Below are 22,802 nucleotides of genomic sequence, written 5' to 3' on the forward strand. Positions count from 1 at the left end.
ACAGAATCGGACACAACTGAAGCGACTTAGCAGCAGAGCAACTAAGCATGCACACACACAACCTCTGGACAAGTAGAACAGTGGGAGCTCTATTTCTCTTCCACTGGCTTTTTGGTATTTTCATAGCTTTTCTAAAACAAACATGTTTTGCAATTAAATCTAGCTAAGTGACGAGCAGCCTTAGTCCTGGAAAGGAGACAATAAACCACATTAGTGCTGTAACTTTCTCATTTACTCTTTGTTTTGCCCCAGGTCTGGGGAAGCGTCAGTGGTCAAGACTCAGGACCACAGTGATGGAAACCAATAGCCACGCTGTACTGCAGGTCCCAAGCTGTACACCCGAGAGCATGGATCTAGAATTCCCTGGCTGGCTTCTCAGGCAGGCACAAGTTGAAGCAGGATGGGTTCTAACTTGAGATCTTGGTTGAAAATGTAAGGAGTGGCTGCGTTATTCCAGAGGCCCCCTCATCGTCCTGAGTGCTGCTTTGTGTACCTACCTGGCGCTGTGCTGGCCCCTATGGCCAGTCAGACGTGGGCATTGCCTTGGAGGAGCTCAGGTCAGCAGTTTTGCAGATAGAAAATGGCAGTGCTCCAGGGAGCCCTGGCCTCATGTGGGCCTTTCTGAAAAGAATTGACCGAGAGTCTACCCTGAGATGCTCTAGGCGGGATGAAGTGTCTACTGCTAAGGCTTTCTAGCTCACCTTCCTTCATATTCATACTCTCCTGCCCAGGTATTTCCTGATAGATGTTTGTAGGGAGAGGACAGGGAGGACAAAAAGTAGTACCCATTTTTGAGCTTTTGGTTCACCTCTGATTAGCCCCCCATTTTTTTTATTTATATGTATGGCTGTGCCAGCCCTTCGTTGCTGCACGCAGGCTTCTCTTCGTGGTGAGCAGGGACTGCTCTGTAGCTGTGGTGCTCAAGTTCCTCAGTGCAGTAGTTTCTCTTGTTGCAGAGCACAGGCTGCAGGCATGCGGGCTTCCCTAGTTGTGGTGCTTGGGCTCCGTAGTTAAGGCTCGTGGGCTCTAGAACACAGGCTCAGTAGTTGTGGCACATGGGCCTAGTTTTCCCCCGTCCTGTGGGATATTCCTGGACTAGGGATCAAACCTGTGTCCCCTGTACTGGCAGGAGGATTCTTTCCCACTGAGCCCCGAGGGAAGGCCCTGGTTAGCCCTTTGATGGTGTATTTTGTGTATGAGTGTATGTGTGTATATGCATTTTTATATCCTCCTGTAAAGGAAATACTAAACCCTGGCCATCACAGATAGGTCCTTTGATTTGATTCAGATGTAAGAAGGATGCTACAGAAAAGGGAGGAACAGAGATGTTCATTGTCATAGCAACCAGCAGGTTTTTATAGTGGAACACTGCCTTCGTAACCCAAACCCGGCACCTTTTTTCTAACTACAGAAAACAGACTGACGCAAACTCAAGAAATTATAGTACCATCTCTCAGTGAGGTTTTGTTTGCTTTTTGGAAATAGTCTTGCAATGATTTTGGTTCCTTTGAAGAATTTCCGAGATGAAAGGCACCCTTTAAGTGCCTTAGAATTTTATGAAGTCAGTACTTAACGATTTTCCCATTATTATAATGTGTCACCCCCATTTCCAACCCTACTCCCACCCCAGTCAAATCCACATGGCCAGGACTTATACAAAGGATTAGCTGAGGTTGAATTTGGAGTTTGGGAGACGTTATGCATTCTTTCACAGGCTCCTCCCTGGTGAAGAGTATTCCCTCTCCCTTCTCTTGAATGCATTTGCTGTCTGACCTTGAGCGGTCTTTTTGTGCTTGGGTCTTCACCATCCATCGCTCTGTAGATTCAGCAGACTCTGAGATGCTTAGAATATCTCACTCCTGCCAGTCACTCTGTAGGCAAGTTCAGAGTCCACCTTTGCTGTGAGAATTCCTGGAGGATTGAACCCTTGTGGCTTTCTTTCAGGAGCTCTGGTGAGTTTCCTGGACCTGGGGTTCCAGAGTCCTTGGGAGAAAAGATGGGGGTTAACTTGGGAGAATAACGGCCTCCTTGAGTGGCCAGGCAGAGTTTTCCATTGATTAGCACTTTGGGAGAAGGCAGAAAAGTAGGCTACCCTTTACTTTCCAATCTTCGTGGTCTGAGGTGTTCCCTTCCCCCAGGACCACACCTTGAGATTGAGAGCTTTGATGGACAGCAGCCCTGATATGCAGCGCATCCAGCTGGGTGGTACCTACATCTCAACACATGCTGGGGAAGAGGAGTCACTCAGGCATCTTGGCACAGCACTGATTGAAGAATGAGCTCCCTGTAGCCCCTGAAGGGCTTCTTCCAACCCCCTCCCACCCAGTGTCTCCTCCCTGTCCCTTTTCACCAGCTCAGCAGCATCTTATATGGGAGATGTCAGGCCAACTTCCTTGCAGAAGCGGCACAGGTAAGAGTCACGCTTGTAATGATTCTGCTTTCAGCCTAATTCATCACATGTGTATTGAGCACCTGCTGTGTGCCAGGCTTCCGGGAAGCTTCGGGAGTCTGGGCTCACTGAAATCATTCCCTTGATAAGCACCTTAATCATCTGGGGCCAGTATCCAGGGTGCACAGTTGAAGGTGGCTGCAGTGACTAATGGCTTGATGACCACTACATCCTTTGTTCACCAATATGGCAGGTGACATTCTTCGTCCACACATGTTGAAGGGAAGTCATCAGGGTGGGCCCTAATCCACTGTGACTGGTGTTCTTATAAAATGGGGGATTGGGAGACAGACACGCACAGAGGAAGGATGATGTGAAGACAGGATTACTGGATGAAATTACAAGTCAAGGAATGCCTCAGGTGCCCAGAAGCTGGGAGAGAGGCCTGGAGAGGCCCTTCCCCAACACCTTCAGAAGGAGCATGGCCTTGCCAGCACTCAGATTTCAGGCCTCCAGTGCTGCGAGATGATACATTTCTGTTGTTTTAAGCCACTCATTTTGTGGTCCCTTGTTATGGCAGCCCCAGCACCCCAAGACAGTTAGCTGACACATTTCCTGTTCACCGTGACAACTAAAGAAGTACAGATACCTGGCCTCATATGAGCAGAAGTGGAAAAAGCCTTAAAACCCCAGAGTTTCCAGTTAACTTGTTTAGCAGATGGTTGTATGCTCCTCCAAATTTTAATATTTTTCACTGTCTAAACACATTCTTTTAAATTGTTTGTAGCAAAATCAGGGAACCCCAGAATATGCCTGTGGACCCAGTTTGAAAAACTCAGGTGTAGAAATGAGTTTGGTTTCAAGTTCCAATCTCATCTCTGCCACCGTGCGGCCATGCACCCCTCATCACCTTGCATAATCATCCTGAGCCTGTTACGCACCTGTAAAGTGGAGCATACCTCTAGACTGTGGATTGAGAACTAGTGGTGATGAAAACCGCCTGGCATCAAACCTTGTGCATGGCAGGTGTTCAGGAACCAGTTAAGGCTCACGGCTGGGGTGAAGGGAAGAACCGAAGGAGGGAACTTAGAGAGTCAGCAAGAATGGGATAGAGCCTGGCCTGGCCGACAGATGGGGTCTGACTCCCCTGTTTGAACACTGGCTGAGAGGTTCATCCACATGGTTTTTCCCCTCAAATAAAAAGTCACAAGATTCCTTTGTTCATAGGGCAGCAGAAGAGGATGTCAGGTTCAGGCTTGAGCCTTGTTTCCTTAAAAACACAGAGACCCCAGAGACAAAGTCACATGTCCCAGGTCAGGTGGTCTTGTCAGTTGGGTTATTTTCATTTAATAGGACAACAAAAAACCGAAAAAGAGTTGTGTTGGTTTTTCCTTAAAACAGCTTTATTGAGATGTAATTCACGTACTATTCACCCGTTTGTAAGTGTACAGTTTAATGATTTTTGTATACGCACAGAGTTGTGACACCACCACAACAATCAATTCCAGAATGAAAGGAATCTCCGTATCCATTAGCAGTCATTCTCCATTTCCTCCCTTCCCAAACTCGAGGCCAAGGCAACCACTAATGTACTTTTTTGTCTCTGGATTTGCCCTATTTTGGACATTTTCTGTAAATGGGTGGAGTTCTGTCACGCTGTCTTTATCTCTGATTTCTTTCAATCAGCATAATGTTGTCAGGGTTCTTCCATGGTGTAACGTCAGTACCTAATTTCTTTTGCCAAATAGTGGTTCATTGCATGGATGTACAACATTTTATCATCCATTCATCAGTTGATGGACATTTGGGACTTTCCATCTGGGGGCTGTTATAATTAAAACTGCTATACACATTTGTGGATGAGTTTTTGTGTCAGTGTAAGCTTTGTTCCTCTTGGATATATACCTAAGAGTAGAACTGCTGGGTTATATGCTAATTCTCTTTAAAAATATTTATTTATTTGGCTGCGCCAGGGCTTAGTTGTGGCATGTGGGATCTAATTCCCTGATCAGGGGTCGAAACTTGGCTCTCTGCTTTGGAGTCCTAGCCACTGGACTACTGGAGAAGCCCCTGGTAATTCTATATTTAACCTTTTGAGGAACTGCTAGAGTATTTTCTTCAGCAGTTGCACCATTTTTTTGCTCCCACCAGCAGGTTATGAAGGTTCTGATTCTCCCTGTCTCTGCTAACACTTGTTATTTTATGCCTTTTGATTGTGATCGTCCTACTAGGTGTGAAGTGCTATCTCACTGTGGTTTTGTTTGGGTTTTTGAAATTTCTTTTAATAAAAGCAGTTGTATTTCGTTATACAGGGAAACAGACAAAGTATCTTTAGCCGAAAGGCTGGTATGAGTAATAGTATAACTTTGAAAGTAACTTCTGTGCTTTACCACATTCGTCCTCACTAGTCATTTCTTGAAGCTGGATATCCACAACCAGGGTTGAATAGAATAACTGTCGTTGAGTTTTCCTGACTTGGCTTTTACTTTGCCACTGAAATTGCACAAAAAACAGGTACCAAGAGCTTCCTGGTCCTCTCTATTCTGCAGGGTTCAGGGTTGGAAGGCCTTCTCAGAGGGCAGCCTTTTGAGGGATGTAGTGGATGTCTGGCCCCCTGTCAACTCAGGTAAGAGGCCAGGGCATCTACTCATGATTCTCCCAGGAGTAGACTGCTGCTGTTCAGATGTGGTGGTTGTGATAAGCGGGGACAGCCAGAACTGGCCCCTTGTGCCAGTAAAGATAGATGCCATGCCCTCTTTACAGACAGGCTTTAGAAGCTTCAGACTCTATTGTCCTCTATTGTAAGGAAAAAGAAACATAACAAAATGCAAAAGCACCTGTGAGGCCAGAAATACATGTTGGCTGAACAAATGAATAGCTTTGGCTTTGGGTGCCAGACACCGTTCTAGCATGGCAGCTTGGAGCAAGCTGTTTTAAGCTCTCTGAGTCTTGGTCTCTTAGCTGCAAAACAGAGATAGGGAAGTGCATCTGTTGCTGGGTTCTCTCGATGACCTCAAAGTGCACAGCTCATGGTAGGCACTCAACACGTGTTCATTCTCTTTCCTTCAGTAGCTCTGTAAGTAGCTCTGCTGTCTGTCTCAGGTATTTTTTTCTACAGCTTTGGTCCAGCTCCAGATATGAGAGAACCCAGGGTGGATTGTACTGTTTAGCTTATCTTTTCTTTACAGAGAGATCTTGAGCTCTTGGCAAAAATTAAGTATTGGTGGAAATGAATATTGCAATTTGGTAGCTGCTGATTGACACATGTTTGCTAAACAGCTACTCAGAATTCAGAAAGACTGCCTGGAAGGGGAAAAAAAAAAGGAAGAATCCTAAGAACATTTTTATCCTCTTTGCCAGGTACTTATTTATAAAACCATCTTTTGGGAATGTCTCAGCTGACAAATTTTTATAAAACATTGGCTAGCTTTGGCTCCAGCGTTTAAATTAGCCAGCACGAGAGCTTAAACTTCAGTGGATATAAAAGGGTTGGGTCCTTTTTGGAGTCTTTTTGCCTTATAAATTATTATTATTTTTTTTTAAAGAAAGGGCTGTTCTTTTTGGTCACTCGGTCTTTTTTTAGACCTGCAGGGAAGTCATAGTAACAGGCTCCAAGTCTGATTGGGTTCCATGGCAACAACGGGTTGTGACTTTATTAAAGGAGAGTGGAGCATGCCAAGAAAGATAAAAATCAGAGTATGGAAAATGTCTGACCAGATGAATGTGTTTTTTTGGATCATGTGCCCTGGAACGGAAAGGTTTCCCGAATTGGCATCAGTCTCTGTTACAAATTTGAATCCCTTTGGGTTATCATTAAGTCGGAGGGTTCAGTGTTCATTTCCAAAAGGTCTGTCTGCATCTTTGCTTTTTATTCACTCATTCATCCTTTTCTGTAAAAGAAAAGAAAACTATAATGTTGTAAGAACCTAACCAGAAACGATTCTGATTTCAAAGGTAGAAAAGAAATTTAACACGTTCTTTGTGGAACCGATTACAGCTGTAAATTGTGAGACTGTGTGGGAGGGCCAATTAGAGGCAATTATAACTCCACGGAACCCTCCCCGAATTAAAGCTTGCTGTGTGCTTTCCAAGCTGAGGGTTTTGTCTCCCATCGGTTTTTCTCATCGATGGGTTAAGAGATACTGGTTGCAGGGAAAGGTTGTGGAATCTCGGTGGGAGCTGTCCTCTTCTGCCTCCCAACAGCAAGGTGCGGGCTGTTGCTGTAATGAAAGTGTGTGGTTATTAGACTCCTTTGGGTAAAGGTTCTAACATCTGAGCAAGAGATAGTGAGATCGGAGGACTTCGAATCTTCCCCACCTAGTTATACATGTGTGGAACTGTATGTCTTTTTCCATTACATGTTCTATTTTATGTGCCTCCTCATCCTGATGGAATTCCCAGGTGGTGGTAGTGGTAAAGAACCTGCCTGCCAATGCAGGAGATGGAAGAGACGTAGGTTCGATCCCTGGGTCAGGAAGATCCCCTCGAGGAGGAAATGGCAACCCACTCCAGTATCCTTGCCTGGAAAATCCCATGGACAGAGGAGCCTGGTAGGCTACAGTCCACGAGGTCGCAGAGTTGGACATGACTGAGCGTATGCACACACACGCATGCATGCACGCACACCCTCATCCTGATACTGAAAGTGAAAGAACTTTAGGTGCAGGTAGCTAGATGTTGGACAGCCTTACAGCGATGTTATTGTTTAAACGAGTGGCATGTCATGATGTGCCCTCTGCCTTCAGATTCATTAGTCACTTACTTGGGGCCTCATCATGGTGAATCAGAAACTTCACAGATACTCATGGTAAACAGAATAATAAGTAATAAAGGTGTAAGAGGCGAGAATTACCTCACCAGGTTTCGGGTGTCCCAGCTGTCAGTGATCAGCTGGTAAGTCCTTGGAAAACTTATTTAACAACTTAGATCTTGACTTCCTTATCTTAAAACGAGTGTGACCTGCATTGGTGTTTTCTAGACTTCTCTGTTTATTAGAGTAACCTGGGTCACTGGTTTAACACCCAGAAACTCTATTAGAGATTCTGATTCACTAGGTCTGGCGTGGGACAAGGATAGTAGGGGCCCCAGGTCCCACGGACAGAGCCTGGTGGGATATAGTCCATAAGTTCACAAAGAGTCAGACACGACTGAGTGACTAAGCACAGCACACACAGGTGATCTTATAGTCAGATGTTCAGGAAATACCAGATGAGCTCAGTAGTTGTCAGACTATATTCTGACATAAGATTAGTGTGGGAGTGGGTAGGAAAAAGGGGGCTGTGTGGTCAGGTGATTGCAGCCACAATCTGAGAAAGTAAATGAGCCAGAAGCTTTGATGGTAGTGCCCAGTGGTTCTGCTTGCAGCCAGCGTCAGCCCCAAACTCTGTATCAGTGTTTCAAAAAAATAATAATTTTAAAATCTCAGAGTGGTGCAGTAGTGAACACCTTTGTTTATAGAATTTTCTACTCTATGGTGTGTGCTTTTGTTCAGATAAGACATAGAGTTTGCTAAACACGGTTATTTCTGCTGTGCATGAGGTAGGACCAGCCATGTAGAAATTACCTGGAGAGCTGGTTAAAAGATACAGGAATTGGACTACCAGACCCAAAGGTTCAGTAAGTCTTATATGGAGCTTGAGCATCAGTCTTTTTTTTTTTTTTTTAAGTTGAAGGGTTTTTTCCTTTTTCGAGGTTTTGACAAAAGTTGTGGGCTCCTCCCAATCTTCCCTCAATTTCTAGAATAAAACTAAGTTTAAGTGTCAGAACACATTTATTAGCACAAGGGAGATGGTTAAATTGAGCCACCTAGATTGTAGAAGCGTCTATAGCACATTCAGCAGGTACTTTAGAGAAAAGAAACCTGATCTTCTCAGACTCTGAGACAAGGGTTTCTAATGTGTAATGATGAGATCACTACCTGCTGGAGCAAACACATTTTAATATGTAGAGTTTCTATTTGTTCCTCGTTCTATTTCCTGTTTACAAAGATTGAATAACATTGTTAAATGAAGTGTCTTGTAGATCATCCACGTAAGTGAAAATTATGAAGGTACACTTTGCTTTCCTGTTTACAGTCCACACTTAAAAAAATGCAACTTCATAGGGAAAAAAATCCATAGCACTAAAAGGCAGGTGCTAGAAAATGGAGTCTCTTTCCAATGTCTCATCTTTATCCCCAGAGATATGTGCTATTACGTCTCCTGTGTATCTTTACAGAAAAGTTCTCTGCTCACAACCTCCATATCTGTCATTTAATTAACTAGTCTCCTATTGATAATACAATTTAAGTTCCTTCTAGAGTGCTTTTTTCCATGTTTCTTTCGACTTGTTAATACTGTACTGAGTATTTTTGTACATCTTTTTTTCTCTAACCATATATGGATAAATTTTTAAAAGCAAAATCGTTGGGTCAAAGGACATATGTCTTTTAAATAAGGATCAATGGGAACAAAATGTCCTTCTAGAGGGTTGTGCCTGTTTACCAGGAAAATCTTTTCTTTTCAAAAGGCTTTCCTGCCCCAGTTGGTTCTGATGCAGCAAGTAAGCAGCTAACTCTCCTTGTTTACTCAAACCCTGAGTCTCCAGAGTCTCTGCTTGAAGGAATTAAATGAGATCTTTCATGAGAAAGAGAAGAATTAAAAAGATATCTTAGGTTTTTAGAGGGAGACGAAGTATATAGAATGGCTTAGCAAAGCAAGTAGCTAATCCTGAACTTGCAAGGAGAAAGCTTTGGGTCACACAAGGTCCCAGAACTGGGTGAAAGTCAGGGTTCAGAAGAAATTCAGGCAGCCCTGGAGCAGAATGTGGTGATGAGAAAAGTCATGCTCCAGATTATGGTAAAGTGTTTCTTGGATCTGACCTGCTCCGTTAGTGGATGCCACAGGGCAGTTTGGGTGAAGTGTGATGGGGATGGGATGCTCTTCAAACACCTCTAATGTGAATCACCGTGTAGTAGTTAGGTGTGTGTGTTTCAAAGTATTTTGAAAATTATTTATTTTATTTATGTATTTATTTTGGCTGTACTCGGTCTTCATTGCTATGCGAGCTTTTCTTTAGCTGTGGTGAGCAGGGGCTACTCTAGTTGCGGTGCATAGGCTTTTCATTGTGGTGACCTCTCTTGTGGAGCACAGAGTTTAGGGCCCACGAGCTTCCGCCTTTGGGCTCAGCAGTGTGGCTCCCGGGCTGTAGAGCTCAACAGTTGGGGCACATGGGCTTAGTTGCTCTGCAGCATGTGGGCTCCTCCCAGATTGGCAAGCAGATTCTTGACCACTGAGCCACCAGGGAAGCCCCAAAGAAACGTTTAAATGGAAAGAATTACATCCCATAGGCTTTTCCCCTGGAGAAGGAAATGGCAGCCCATTCCAGTATTCTTGCCTGTAGAATCCCATGGAGAGAGGAGCCTAACGGGCTACAGTCCATGGGATCATAAAGAGTCAGACACGACTTGAGCACACAGTCTCTCAGTCAGATGTGTGTGCATCTCCTTAACACAGGTCTGGAGTTGGGCGGCATGGGGGTGTGCTGGATTAGTGGCAGATCCCATCCCGGCTGACGCTATCTGCCTTTGTCTCCCTGCCTTCGTTGTGTCTCCTGGTGGCAGCAAGATAGGACAGTGTCTTACACATAGAAAATTAGTTGAGTTTATTCAAGTGTGGGAAATTCAAGTCCATTCAAGGCAGGGAAGAACTAGGGGGTATCTTCGAGGGGATCTGTAAGTCACTGAGGAGTCAGAATCTTAGATATTGGCTAACGTGGGTTGGCCAGGTGTGTTGTGTGAGCTTAAAGGGAGCCATCCAGACAGTCTCTGAGAACCTTGGGTTAGGGTTAGGCACACTGGGGAGAGGATGCGTGTTCTCCTTCAGCACAGAGGGACCAAAGTGCTCTCTGAAACTGGTCATGCTTGAGCTGGACCACCTGTGGCCAAGACCATAGCTCTGAATTAGATCGTTCTCTGTCTTTAATCTGGAGAAGGCAATGGCACCCCACTCCAGTACTCTTGCCTGGAAAGTCCCATGGATGGAGGAGCCTCGTAGGCTGCAGTCCATTGGGTCGCTAAGAGTCGGACACGACTGAGCAACTTCCCTTTCACTTTTAACTTTCATGCGTTGGAGAAGGAAGTGGCAACCCACTCCAGTGTTCTTGCCTGGAGAATCCCAGGGACGGTGGAGCCTGGTGGGCTGCTGTCTATGGGGTCGCACAGAGTTGGACACGACTGAAGTGACTTAGCAGTAGCAGCAGCTGTCTTTAATCAGACTAACTAAATAAGCCGAGCAACAAGAGAGCTTTGAGGCGGTTGTAAAACAAATTTATATTAGAAACTTTTGTGAATTTTTTGGCGATATTTTGAGACAGAGAACATGAAATAGGTATGTTAAGCTAGGCTGTGGATGAAAGAATGGGAATATATGAAGCTAGGGAGGGATCAGGAAACAGGGTCAAGTAAGACTGTAGCAAGTAAGTTGGAAATACAATAAAATATCCAGGGACCAAGGCTAGGTTTTCAGGCTAGGAAGACAGCCAATAAAAAATGGGTAAAACAAATTAGCACCCAGATTTGAAGGCAAAACCAGGAGAAAAATGAACAGGCTTGGCTATGTAAAATTTAATTCTGTATGCCTTAGCACTCAAATGTGAGTTTTCAATTTTACTGTAGTTTTTAAATGTCCATTTTGAGAGTTATAAATAGAAAAAGCAAAGTGAACCTTACAAAGAAACTATGTATTTCTTACATTCGGAGTATACTATTAACTTAAGGTTAGGTTTAAGATAAGACCCATTTGCTGGAGTTCATTATTTAACATTTAAGACATTTATTTGAACTGATCCAGAGGATAGAGGCTATGTAAATACTCACTTCAGGAGACACTCTTCCTCTTAAATATTACAGTATAGTTTTCCGAAAAAAAAAAAAAAAGTCCTGTTATTTTCACGAGGCTTTATTAGACCCACACAGTTTTCTGTCTTTTGCAAACAGCCAGTGCTCTTTTCTCCCCCCACCCCATCATGCCCCCAAGACAGAATTAAATCAGTACCACCTAAACCACATAACCATTTTGAGATCTTTGCATTAGTTATTTAATGTCAAGGGCAGGAAACCCTTGGTCTCTTAGACTGATTCTGGCCTGAGCTAGCAGTTCAGACATTTGAGAATCTCTTCATACAAGGAAGGTCAAAGGATTCGAAGACAAGTGACTGACAACGGGGCAACTTGTAATCTGTGGCAGAGGTTAGTACTCAACTTATTATTACAAAAAGCCATTCATGATTAAAGAAGGGCAAGAGAGAAATATTTAATGTTTGTATCTGACCTGACATCAGATTCTTTGCTGCTATCACTACATTCTAGGAGGAATTTCCTCAGATGAAACTACAGCCTCAGAAGAACTAATTTATTTGCTGGGGGTCAGCTACTAAGTGGCAGAGTGGAGTTTTGACCAGGTCTACCTGACCCTAAATCCAGGCACATCCTCTGATTGAGTGAGCTGCCCCAAGGCAGTGTCACCCACAGGCTCCAGTTCTCTGTCTTCAACCCCTGTCTCTTTGAGCATCCCTCTGTATGCCTGTGCTGAAATGTTCGCAGGCACCTCAAGTTCATTTTGTCTGATGCTGAATTCCCTGCAGATCTCTTCTTCCTCCTGCCTGTCCTCAGTTGCTTATCTCATGAATGATGTGTCGCCCACCAGAAAGAAACAAGTGGGGTTTCCCTTGACTCCCCCGTTCACTCCCACATCCGATGGGTATCACGTCCTTTTGATGCTGCCTCCTGTGTATTCCCCAGACACTGTTCTGTTCTCCCCACCACCACCACTTCATCCCGCCACTACCAGCTCTTGCCTTGGGTCACTACTGCGGGCTCCAATCCCTGCCACTGGGATGCATTTTCTCATCTTTTTCAGAATGACTTGTCTGAAACAGGGAGCTGATTACCCTCATCCCTTTAACTGCAGCCACCTGTCCTCTCAGATGAAATCCAAACACCTTAGCATGATTTAACTGGAATCCTCAACGTCTGATCCCTGTCTGCTGACCCAGTTCTTCTCCTGCCACCTTTGCCGCGCATGGTACCCTTCACATCCTCACGGGCTGTCTGGCTGGCTGATTCAGGACGCACCACCTGAAGCACCCTTTGACTGACAAATCTCTTTCTTCCTGCCTTGTGCCAGCCTTGTCACCTCTCCTGCCCTGCTCCGCCTGTCTCCCCCTTAGCTGCCCCTCCCGTATGCTACCTTATAGCACCATGTACAACCTCCCATGGCTCATCAGCAACTGTCATTGTTTGCCTTGCCTCTACCCAGGGGTGGGGGTGCCCCCTCTGCAGCTCCAGCACGCCTCGCTGCGCCTGACACGTGAAGGCACCAGCGAGCATCTGTCCCATGCATGAAGCAACAGAAGGAAGGTTCTCCCGACTCCACTCACTGCCCTTCCCTCCGCACTCTGACCACTTGCTGCTCACCCTGCCTCCGTTCTTGTCGGGGTTTCCTGTGTTCAGATCGCTGGTGTGTGTTGGCTCTGCCCAACTGAAGTTGGTTGAATTGAGCCCGTTTCCTAGTCTGTAAACCGGGAGTGCCAGTCCGAACATCCCCCTAAATTCCTCTCGCACCCCCAGAGTGGTGTGATAACAGGACTCTGTTCTAGTCTGCCTCTCTCTGAAAATACAGAATTGTATCTTTTCTCCTGGCAGCACAAAGAGCCCATTTGTCAGCAGTAGGCTGAATACAGTGTATTACGGCTGGCAGTAGTAGTGGTTACGGTACAGGGCGTGGAGTTTCTCTGAGGCAAACATGGGAATACCCAGAGATATGTGAGCAGTATCTCCAAAGTCCAGGGTGAGTCATACAGTAGGAGCTGTTGCAGTATCCAACCTGCCTGCCTTCCAGGCTCAGATGCCTCTCGAGCAGGAGGGTGAGCTGGTCGCCGATCCAGGTCTCTGCTCCCTGATGTGTGGTGTGGTGTTTGGTAAGTCTCTTCTGTGCGCTCCTGTTTCAGCCAGGCTGTGTCAGTGTGGATGGTAGAGCTGTGTGGTGATTTGTATCCTGTGAGGTGCTTGAAAGAGAGATACAAGTTGTTTGGGGGCTTTTAATGGTTGTTTTTTTTTTTTTTTTTTTTTGCTTGCCCTGCACCTTTTGTGATTTCTCAGTGGATTTCTACATCCTTAAACTGCAGCAACTCCTAATGAACCACCGAACTCTTTACCGCTTGGTCCTTTAAAAATGTAAACCCAATGTGTGTGTGATTTAGGAGGTGAACAAACATCTAGGCATGAGTGTGCCGGCTACTGGCTGGAAAAGAGCCAGTCCTGCTCCTTCCCTGTCATTTTGAAAGTGTTCCTGGGTCTGAGCTTACTGAGTTGGCGTCTGACTTTGTCTTTTAACATTCGGTCTGTTGACAAGTGGACATCGCCCCTTGAAACTTGAGACCGCAGGAAAGTGACTGCTGAGGGTGTGTGGTGTGGCCTATGGTTGGGGGAGGAAGCAGCGGAGGGGAAGCGCTGTGGCCTGAAGCACCAGGGCTGTTCTGGCCGTCCTCCGCCACCCCACGGCGGTGGGTGGAGAGCAGGGATGGTTCCATTTCACCTGTGCTCTGCTTCTGAGAGCTGCTGAATCTCATGGGAAGTCTGTGTTCAGTTTGTGGCTGTGCTCTTGCATCTATGTCCTAGAAAACTGTGGGGGTATTGCTGCAATAAATACAAACTTTCTTTCATTTCTTGGACATTGACATGTTGAACACATTTATTAACTCAGTCATTTTCCCCCAGTTAGCTCTGAATCAGGCATTTGCCTGGAATGTCACAAAATTAGTCTTTTATTTACTTGGCTGTGCCGGGTCTTAGCTGCAGCATGAAGGATCTTTTAGTTGTGATTTGTAAATTCTTGAGTCGCAGCCCATGGAATCTAGTTCCGTGAACAGAGATCGAACCTGGGCCCTCTGCATTGGGAGCGCAGAGTCTTAGCCACTGGGCCATAGGGAAGTTCCCAACTGTGGTCTTACTGTTGGTAATGACCCCCAATCTTTAGAAGCTAAAACAGCTTTGGTTGGGGAGTGAGGGGTATGGAGAGTTGGAGAAGTTTGCGGTCATTGTTTGATCCTTTGAATCTTGAAAATTAGATTTCTGTTACTAAAAAAACAAAACTGGGGGGCTAGCTATTCTAACAACAGAGCATCTTAATAGTCTCATAGCATTGTGAGCACAGTGGTTGACAGAGATTGACACGCAGGGTTTCCATTGGAATGAAAGGGGGAAATGGCCCCCCGGAACTGCTAGAGCACAGCTTGTGAAACAGCTGGAGCTGCTGTCTGTGCGAGGCTGTTCAAAAGGGGTGTAGCAGTAGGTCTCTTCTTGCCTGTCGCTGCTGGTGGATGAGCTCTTGAGGAGAAGCCCTTGCAAGCCTGGCTGGCCCACTCTGCCCCAGGCTCTTCCTCCTCTCTGTTCCCCTCCTCCAGCCACTGAGGAGTCCAGTTGGATTGCCCAAAGTACACAGTTGAGTTGTTTGCAGCCACCTGTAGCCTGGGGGACATATGGGACTTTATCCTTCAAATTCCTGGATGTGAGCCACCGAGGATAATGCCCCAGGGAGATTAACTCAGGCCCTGTTGAAGGGGGTCTCCTGAGGGCCTTTAAATCCAGGTCACAATTTAAGTAGGGCCTCAAATTTAGATTTTAAGATAATACCCAAATAGTTAAGTGTAGATCCAGAGGTAAAATGATAGGATTAAAAGAGGTTGTTATTCATCACATAGCATAAACATATTCAAGGTACCTATTCAAGGGTGAGTGCATGCTAAGTCACTTCAATCGTGTCTGACTCTGTGTGACCCCATGGACTGTAGCTCACCAGGCTCCTCTGTCCATGGGATTCTCCAGGCAAGAATACTAGAGTGAATGGCCATGCCCTCCTCCAGGGGGGTCTTTCTGACCCGGGATGGAACCTGTGTCTCTTATGTCTCCTGCATTGGCAGGCGGATTCTTTACCACTAGCCTCACCTGGGAAGCCTTAAACATACACTCCTGGGTTTTTTTTCTTTCTTTTTTTTTTTAAACTGTGTAATTTGTTCTATGGAGAAGGGAATGGCAACCCACTCCAGTATTCTTGTCTGGAGAATCCCATGGACAGAGGAGTCTGGTGGGCTACAATCCATGGGGTCACAAAGAGTCGGACACGACTGAGTGACTAACACTTCTTGTTCTATAGTTCTTATTTTTAAATATTTGTAAATTGTAAAATATTGCACACAGAGATATGCCATTTTAAAAAGTAATATGAGACACCCCTGTACCTAAAACCCAGGGCAAAAATTCAGACTTAACCCTCTGACCTTCTCCCTGATTTCATATCGCTGTGTCACAAATCTCCTCACCTAGGAGGTGATGCTATCCCAAGGTTTGTGTTAACTACTCCCTTGCTTTTTCTCTGCCATTTCCCCGGAAGTAATTACCATCCACAATTCCTAAGACATGCTTCTAGAAATTTCTCTACCAATAAAGTACACTTGTATCACATTTATATGAATCCCACCACCGCCCGTCTTTTAAAGCTCAAGTATATAGAGCTTGAGTGTGTACTATAGATGTAGCTCTGTATCTTTCTCCCTTAACAGTTTAGCTTGGACAGCTTCCATTCAGATCCACCTCTGTTTTGGTGACTGCATTGTTCTTCATTGTACTGGTTTTTAAGTGGTTCTCCATTAGTGGATGTCTAAGCCGATTCCAGAATTAGAAACAGATAATGGTGGGGGCAGTGGTAATGGTGGTGATACAAGGCAGACTGTCCTGTTAGGTAGAAGCAAAGAATAAGACAAGGAGGCAGAGACTTGGAAATACTTTCATTTCCATTTCTGTTCTTTAAATCTCTCAGAAGTGTTTTTTAATGTTTTAGTGTGTTTGGAGAAATGTATGGAAGCTCAAAAGGACTGATTTTTTTTTTTTTTCCCTGCTTGTCTTTCCTTCCTTGTGATGGTCATGATGGTGAAAGAGATTGTGATATTTAAGGACCTGAGGAAAAGGAGTGTATTTACAACCTATTGGCTAAAGGACTGGGAGATTCCAGTTCTTATCTCTCCTAGTGTACAAACAACACCCTGTTGTAACAGGATTGCTTGTTATAACCTGATTAGCAGAACTTTCTTAAGATAATTCGTCTGTTTGAACTGTGAAGGGGTTTCATTATACAGAGCTTATCATTGTATTGATATTTCTCTAACAGTGTTGGTTGTCTATCCAAATACTCCTCTTCTTTCCTTTCTCCCTGGCTGGTGGAGCCAGCAGAGTAGAGGCTAAAAATGTTAGGTACTGCTTCCACAGACTCCCTTGCAGCTAGCTCAGGGACATAGGACTCAGTCCTATCCAAAGTCCTGTCCTAAGGGAAATCTGCTGAGGAGTTTCTAGAAAATAGTTTCCTTCCTAACAAAATATGAAAGAAGAGCAGTGTACTTGTCTTTAGCTGGAAATTATCTATATGTGGTTCTTAAAACCACAGTAGCTCATTTGCCTCTCTGAGAGAACTTGCAGATGCTCTGAAGATGGTATAATGAAAAAATGGAAAGAGCTTGGATCTTTGATAACATTTTTAAGCCATCAGATTAGCCCTGTCTGCTGATCTTCTTAGTTTGTGACATCATATTGAATTTTTTATTCGGTACTGAAACTATCCTGCTGGTATGGAATTTTACCCATAGGACATGCTGCCAAAGTGGAGAACCACTCAGTTATAGGATAGTTGAGTGCCTTCTGTGTTCAAGAGGCAACATGGGGCTGTGGGACTATGAAAAAGGGGGAAAATAAGGCAATTAATAATAAGAGGCAGTAAAGAATTTACTGCAACCAGAGAGACTCAGACAGTAAGAGCAGCAGAGGTTCTGAGTAAGCACTGTTTACTAGACTGGAGGTGATGAGAAACACCTTTGGATAAAAGAGGTTAAATTGAATCAGACTCTGAAGGAACCTCAAGGTTTTGGTAAGGAGAGAGTTGGGGATGGTATTCCAGGAAGCCTGAGGTTTTAGAAAGAACACAGGCTATGGACTAAGACCCGAGCTTGAGCTGATCTGTCACCAGTTTGTGAATTTGTCAAAGTCTTTGATTTCTTTGATACTCATCATGATAGATGAACCATAACTTGTAGGACTGAGGTGAGGATTAGAAACATGTCAAACATCTGTCGTGCTGTTGGGCATGTGGCAGGCACCAGGGAGATGGTGGAGGTGGAAGGGGCGGTTGGACTGCATGTTGCAGGGTGCTCTTGAGCCAAGGTGAGGTGAGTTAATAGAAGTGATCTGGGCATGTTGATCTAGTCAGAGATCACTGGATCAAGTCATTTGGTCTAGGTAAGAGGGTGTGTGTACAAAGTCTAGAAAGAGACAGATTTGGGTCAAGACATGGAGGACCTTGACTTTTCTAACAGAATTTAGAAACAGTCCCCAGGAACCTGTTTCATGGGAGACAGTTTTTCCATGGACTGGTTGTAGGGGATGGTTTGGGGATCATTTAAGCCCATGCCATTTATTGTGCCCTTCATTTCTGTTATTATTACATCAGCTACACCTCAGATCATCAGGCATTAGATCCTGGAAGTTGGAGACCCCTGCTGTGCAGCCTAGAGACAGTGAGATGAGTGAAGGGATGGTTGTAGGTGCAGCATAGAAGACCTGGACAAGCAAGTGTCAGATGTCGGAGAGAAAGGAAGGGTTGGGTGTTGGAAGATAAAAAAAGAAACTTAGTGATGTGTGAGGCAAGGGGAAGAAAAGACTTAGCAATGAGCCCCCAAACCTGAATGGCTATTTTGTTCAGTGTGAAATTCAGAAGTGATTTGGAACACTTTCGGGTAATTATATCCCAGGTTGGGTCGAGAACATTTGTCAAGATTTATTGAAACTTTTGATGACAGATGCTATATTAGTGGTAAATAAATGATGATGCCCAAGTCTGTCATTTAATCCTTGCCCAGGTATGTTTGTCACTTTCCCCCTATTTATATATAAAGTGCAGCTTCTTTGAAGGATATGCCCCTTAATAAAATAAATACACCCTTCCCTCTATTAAGTAGGAGCACTATGAGTCGATCCTGTAGTATGAAGAACACGTTCAGTAACTGTTGACTCTTTGTTAATCTAGGACAAAAAGTGGTTGAGCAAAACTTTCTCTGACACAGGGATTGTGGTCCTTATGGATATATTTACAGTGGCCTCAGTAATAAAACATGAGTCAAAGGAACATCTGAAGTAATGAATGGCATCACAGGCATCATCAAGTATACAAATCAAAGAAGTTTCAGTTCATCAAATTCAGGATCACGTCTTGGGCTGAATGAGTTTTCATAATTTTCTCAGTTGGTGAACTCTTGAACAGATGGTCCTCTAACATTTTGGAATGTTGAATAAGGTAGATGGACTGAGTCTAATTAATAAAGTGTACTACTTTGGAATATTCATGTGTAGTTAGCAGCCCTTAGAGTCTTAATAAGTTCATGGGCTTTCCCAGTATTAGGCAAAAGAATACCCCACCATTCATATATCTTAGGGAAGTAGGCTTAAACAAAGCCTTTTAAGAAAGGCATTCTTCCTTTGGGGCATAAAGTTAATGTGTTTTCCAATGGTAATTCTGCACAAAGCAGTTCTGTGGTAAGCTCAGAGCAGGTGTCCTGTCTCAGAGTTTTTACAGTCTTGTTGGAAAGTTAGGGCTCTGAGCCAGGTACTGGCCTATGATTTGGTTTCAGTTCCCAGTAAAGAGAAATGAAAGCATCTGTCATCGAAATTTTCCCAAACTACCTTCTATCCTTCACAGCCTTTTTTCCCCTCTTTTACTAATCTAATTTGGATTTTTTACATTTTTTTCTTACAGAATTTGAGTCATAAAGATATATAGTGTAGAGCAGGGTTACTGTGGTGCCTTCTTGCAGGCAGAAGAATCTGAGATGTTTCTGTAACCATGGCTTACAGTGAAGAGAATATAATTTGTAACGCGCATACATTGAAGGATTTCTTTTTTCAATCTGTAAATAAAAGACAAAAGGAATTGTACCCTTCAGGGAAGTCATTTTTAATTCTGGCCTTTTCTTTCATGCTAGGTAAAATTTTGTCCTTTGCAATCTGTCAAAAAACCCTCTGATAAAAAAGCACCAGCCGCTGTGATAATTAGTTTAGCATTTCAGATCCCTTGCAAAGAAATGAGTAAAGATGGAATAAATCACCAATCATGTTTCTGAGGCAGAATGCCTGATTTACCATCATATGATGGGCACTATTATTTTAGGGGAGAATTCAGCTGTCCTTAACTTCAAATGATTTTGTTTTTAATAGATCTGGTTGCCTGATCCCTGCATCCCAGTACTGTTCCTATGCAGTGCAGTGTGAGTGTACAGGCACAGTATTGATGGAGTCTCACAAATTCATGAATAAATCTTATGTGACTGTGAACAGTACATGAACCAAGTCTGAAATCCTTATGTACAGTAAGTAGAGTCATAGTTCTGTGTTTCAAAAACATTACTGAGAGTCTAAGCAGCGTCTGTTTTTAGGGTGGGGCTATGGATGATTTTTTTCCCCTACTCTTTTTGACATTTAAGCTTCTCTATTTCTGAGTATCTTATTTTTATGGTTAAAAAAATTTCCCAATCACTTAAAAAATCCCAGCTTCACCTTGTCTGCATGATGAAGTATAATAGAGCCTGGCACAGACTGTCTATATTCTTTAGCATTTCATGTCTCCTTCCTTTAGAAATTCTTGCCTTGCACTTTTTTTTTGGCCCCAGCGTGACTTAGAATGACCCATTACTTGTTATAAATTCTAGACATCTGAAGAAACTTTGTTTCCTAAATATTCTGCAGTCTGCCTCTGTGGACCCATTGTGGTCTCTCTCAGCTGATTTTTGAGCCTCCCCTTCCAAGCCCAGGTCAGATAGCATCTTGGAAGATGTCTCACTGAAGCCTTCTGTATCCAGTATTTCCACTTCTTTGTTTCCTAGAGTACCTACTACATTTTTCTGCAGTTGTGTATCTCTGTATGTCTCCAGCCCAAACAGTGAACTCCTAGGGAAGAGTTCATCATTTCATCTTTCTGACGCCAGTGCTTTTAGCGTACTGCGTGGCTCAAAAAATGCCCAGGAAACATTTTTTGAGTGTGAGTTCTGTATCTTAGGGGGCCTGGCTTGGAACTTAATTTAATCAATTCTGTTAACTGTCATAAAAATAATTTGGTCTTATATATGGTGTACAAAGAGGTTTCTCAGCCTCTTTAAGAAAAACTGGCTTTCTAAATAACTATCATGTAATGAACCAGGTGATTTTCAATCTGTGTCAACATGGTATTTAGGATTTTACTGCATTTTGCAGAATGTAAGATAAAATATTTTTGCATTTAAATCTGATGAATTTAGTTACATCGTAGGTATTAGTGCCTTGCTAGTGTATCATGAGGATTTCTACTCTTTTTCTGTACTTTACATTTGCTCTTCTGTATCCGGGTATTAAAAACAAATATTTGTAAGAGAGTATCATGAAAATTTCAGAAACATTAAAAATGTGAAAGGGCTGACCAAAAGTGTGAATGGACACACCGTTGAAAATTCTTTTCCTGCTAGAACTGAACAATTTCATATGTTAATCAATATGCATTTAATAAACACCTGCCATGTTTTAGAAGGCAGTGGCAACCCACTCCAGTACTCTTGCCTGGAAAATCCCATGGGCGGAGGAGCCTGATAGGCTGCAGTCCATGGGGTCTCGAAGAGTCAGACACGACTGAGTGACTTCACTTTCGCTTTTCACTTCCATGCACTGGAGAAGGAAATGGAAACCCACTCCAGTGTTCTTGCCTGGAGAATCCCAGGGACGGGGGAGCCTGGTGGGCTGCCATCTATGGGGTCGCACAGAGTCGGACACGACTGAAGTGACTTAGCAGTAGCAGCCATGTTTTAGGCCCTGTAAAGTTAAAATAGTAATTTTGACAGTGATCTTCATTTCCTATGATTTTTTTGCATTTATTTTTTTACTCTTTTGAAGAATAACTTGTGGTAACGTGCTTACATCTGAATGTACAGTTGAATGGTTTCTGCCTGTGTTGCACCATGTAAGTGTCCCTTGCATTGGCCTGGTCAGCATCCAGCACTCCACTATGCCACCTTGTGGCAGGTCCTCTCTGCTTCCCCACACGCATAACCCGTTTGACATCCCAGTCACTGGAATCACAGAGCATGTCCTTCTTGGTTTGTGGTTTCTTTCATTAAGAATGATGTTATTGAGATCCACTTATGTGGTATGTTAACAACTGTTCTTTTTCTTTCTTTCTTTCTTTCTTTTTAACTTGCTGCATATTATTTTTAACTGCTTTTTGCTTGATTTTCATTTTGGTGAGTAAAATTCATTATCCAGAAGTATAAATATTCAACGTATGTTAATTGGTATGTGCTGAGAGCAGCCAGCTTTACAGACCTAGTGGTAATAGAATTGTGGAGGAGAAGAGCTGCAAAGGCATGGAGGTTGCAGAGTTCAGCCACTTCATTTTCTCAAGTGAGGGACCTAAGACTGGAGGGGTAACTAGACCCCAGGTCCCACACGGATCTAGACCAGGTTTCTTCCTGAGGTCAAGATGCTGTGTCACAGTTCAGACTTGCTCATATAGATGATCTCAGTCAACAGGAAAGCAGTCATGGGAAGTTAGTAATTTAGAAATCCGCAATCAGCAAGACTTAATATGAAGTGAAGTGAAGTCACTCAGTCGTGTCCGACTCTTTGCAACCCCATGGACTGTAGCCCACCAGGCTCCTCCGCCCATGGGATTCTCCAGGCAAGAATACTGGAGTGGGTTGCCATTTCCTTCTCCAGGGGATCTTCCCGACCCAGGGATCAAACCCAGGTCTCCCACATTGCAGGCAGATGCTTTAACCTCTGAGCCACCAGGGAAGCCCGACTTAATATATTGGCCTATAAATGGTAAGAATTCTAGTTACCTGGAAATTTCTTTCACTCATCTATACTTCCCTCTTCCAGTCAGTTAAATCGAGGTGTTACTGACTGTGAAACTTACTCTTTTACTAGACCCAGTGCTTAAAGGAAAAGGAAGAGGACTGTCTTAACCAATGTGTGTGTTTATTAGAATGTTTCAGTTTCAGTGCATCTTTTTTAACATTCCCAGATGTTACTCTTTAAAGCCTTGATGAAAACCACAAAGATTATTCTTAGGATGAGAAGTCTTAAGGTAAATTCTGATTCTGTGATCTCTGCAAGTAAAAAATCAGTCCTTAATCTTATACCTTCCTGCTAAGATAGTCATGTTTCACAGAAAGTTCCATAGAAAGGATTTTAAAGGAGAGATTAGTGGCTCATAGCAGTGGAAGATTAAATCCCTTATTGACCTACTAGCCAGGAAGTAACTACAGAACATTCTTCAGTATGTTGTTGTTTAATCACTAAGTCATGTCTGAC

General features: G+C 43.8%; 1 protein-coding gene across 9 annotated transcripts in view; it reads left to right on the forward strand.

The window, feature by feature from the left end:
• The window catches only part of TMCC3 (transmembrane and coiled-coil domain family 3), a 288,502-nt gene that overhangs the window by 237,603 nt on the left and 28,097 nt on the right, over nt 1-22,802 (forward strand). Inside the window, exon 1 of one of the 9 annotated variants that reach the window (XM_027543140.1) lies at nt 13,111-13,345. The exons of the other annotated variants lie outside the window; for them this stretch is intronic. The gene's annotated coding sequence lies outside the window, so the exon portion shown is untranslated. Of the gene's footprint in view, nt 1-13,110; nt 13,346-22,802 lie in introns of those variants that run through there. 9 annotated transcript variants of the gene reach the window in all.

Source organism: Bos indicus x Bos taurus, chromosome 5, assembly GCF_003369695.1.
Source record: "Bos indicus x Bos taurus breed Angus x Brahman F1 hybrid chromosome 5, Bos_hybrid_MaternalHap_v2.0, whole genome shotgun sequence".
Lineage (NCBI taxonomy): Eukaryota > Metazoa > Chordata > Mammalia > Artiodactyla > Bovidae > Bos > Bos indicus x Bos taurus.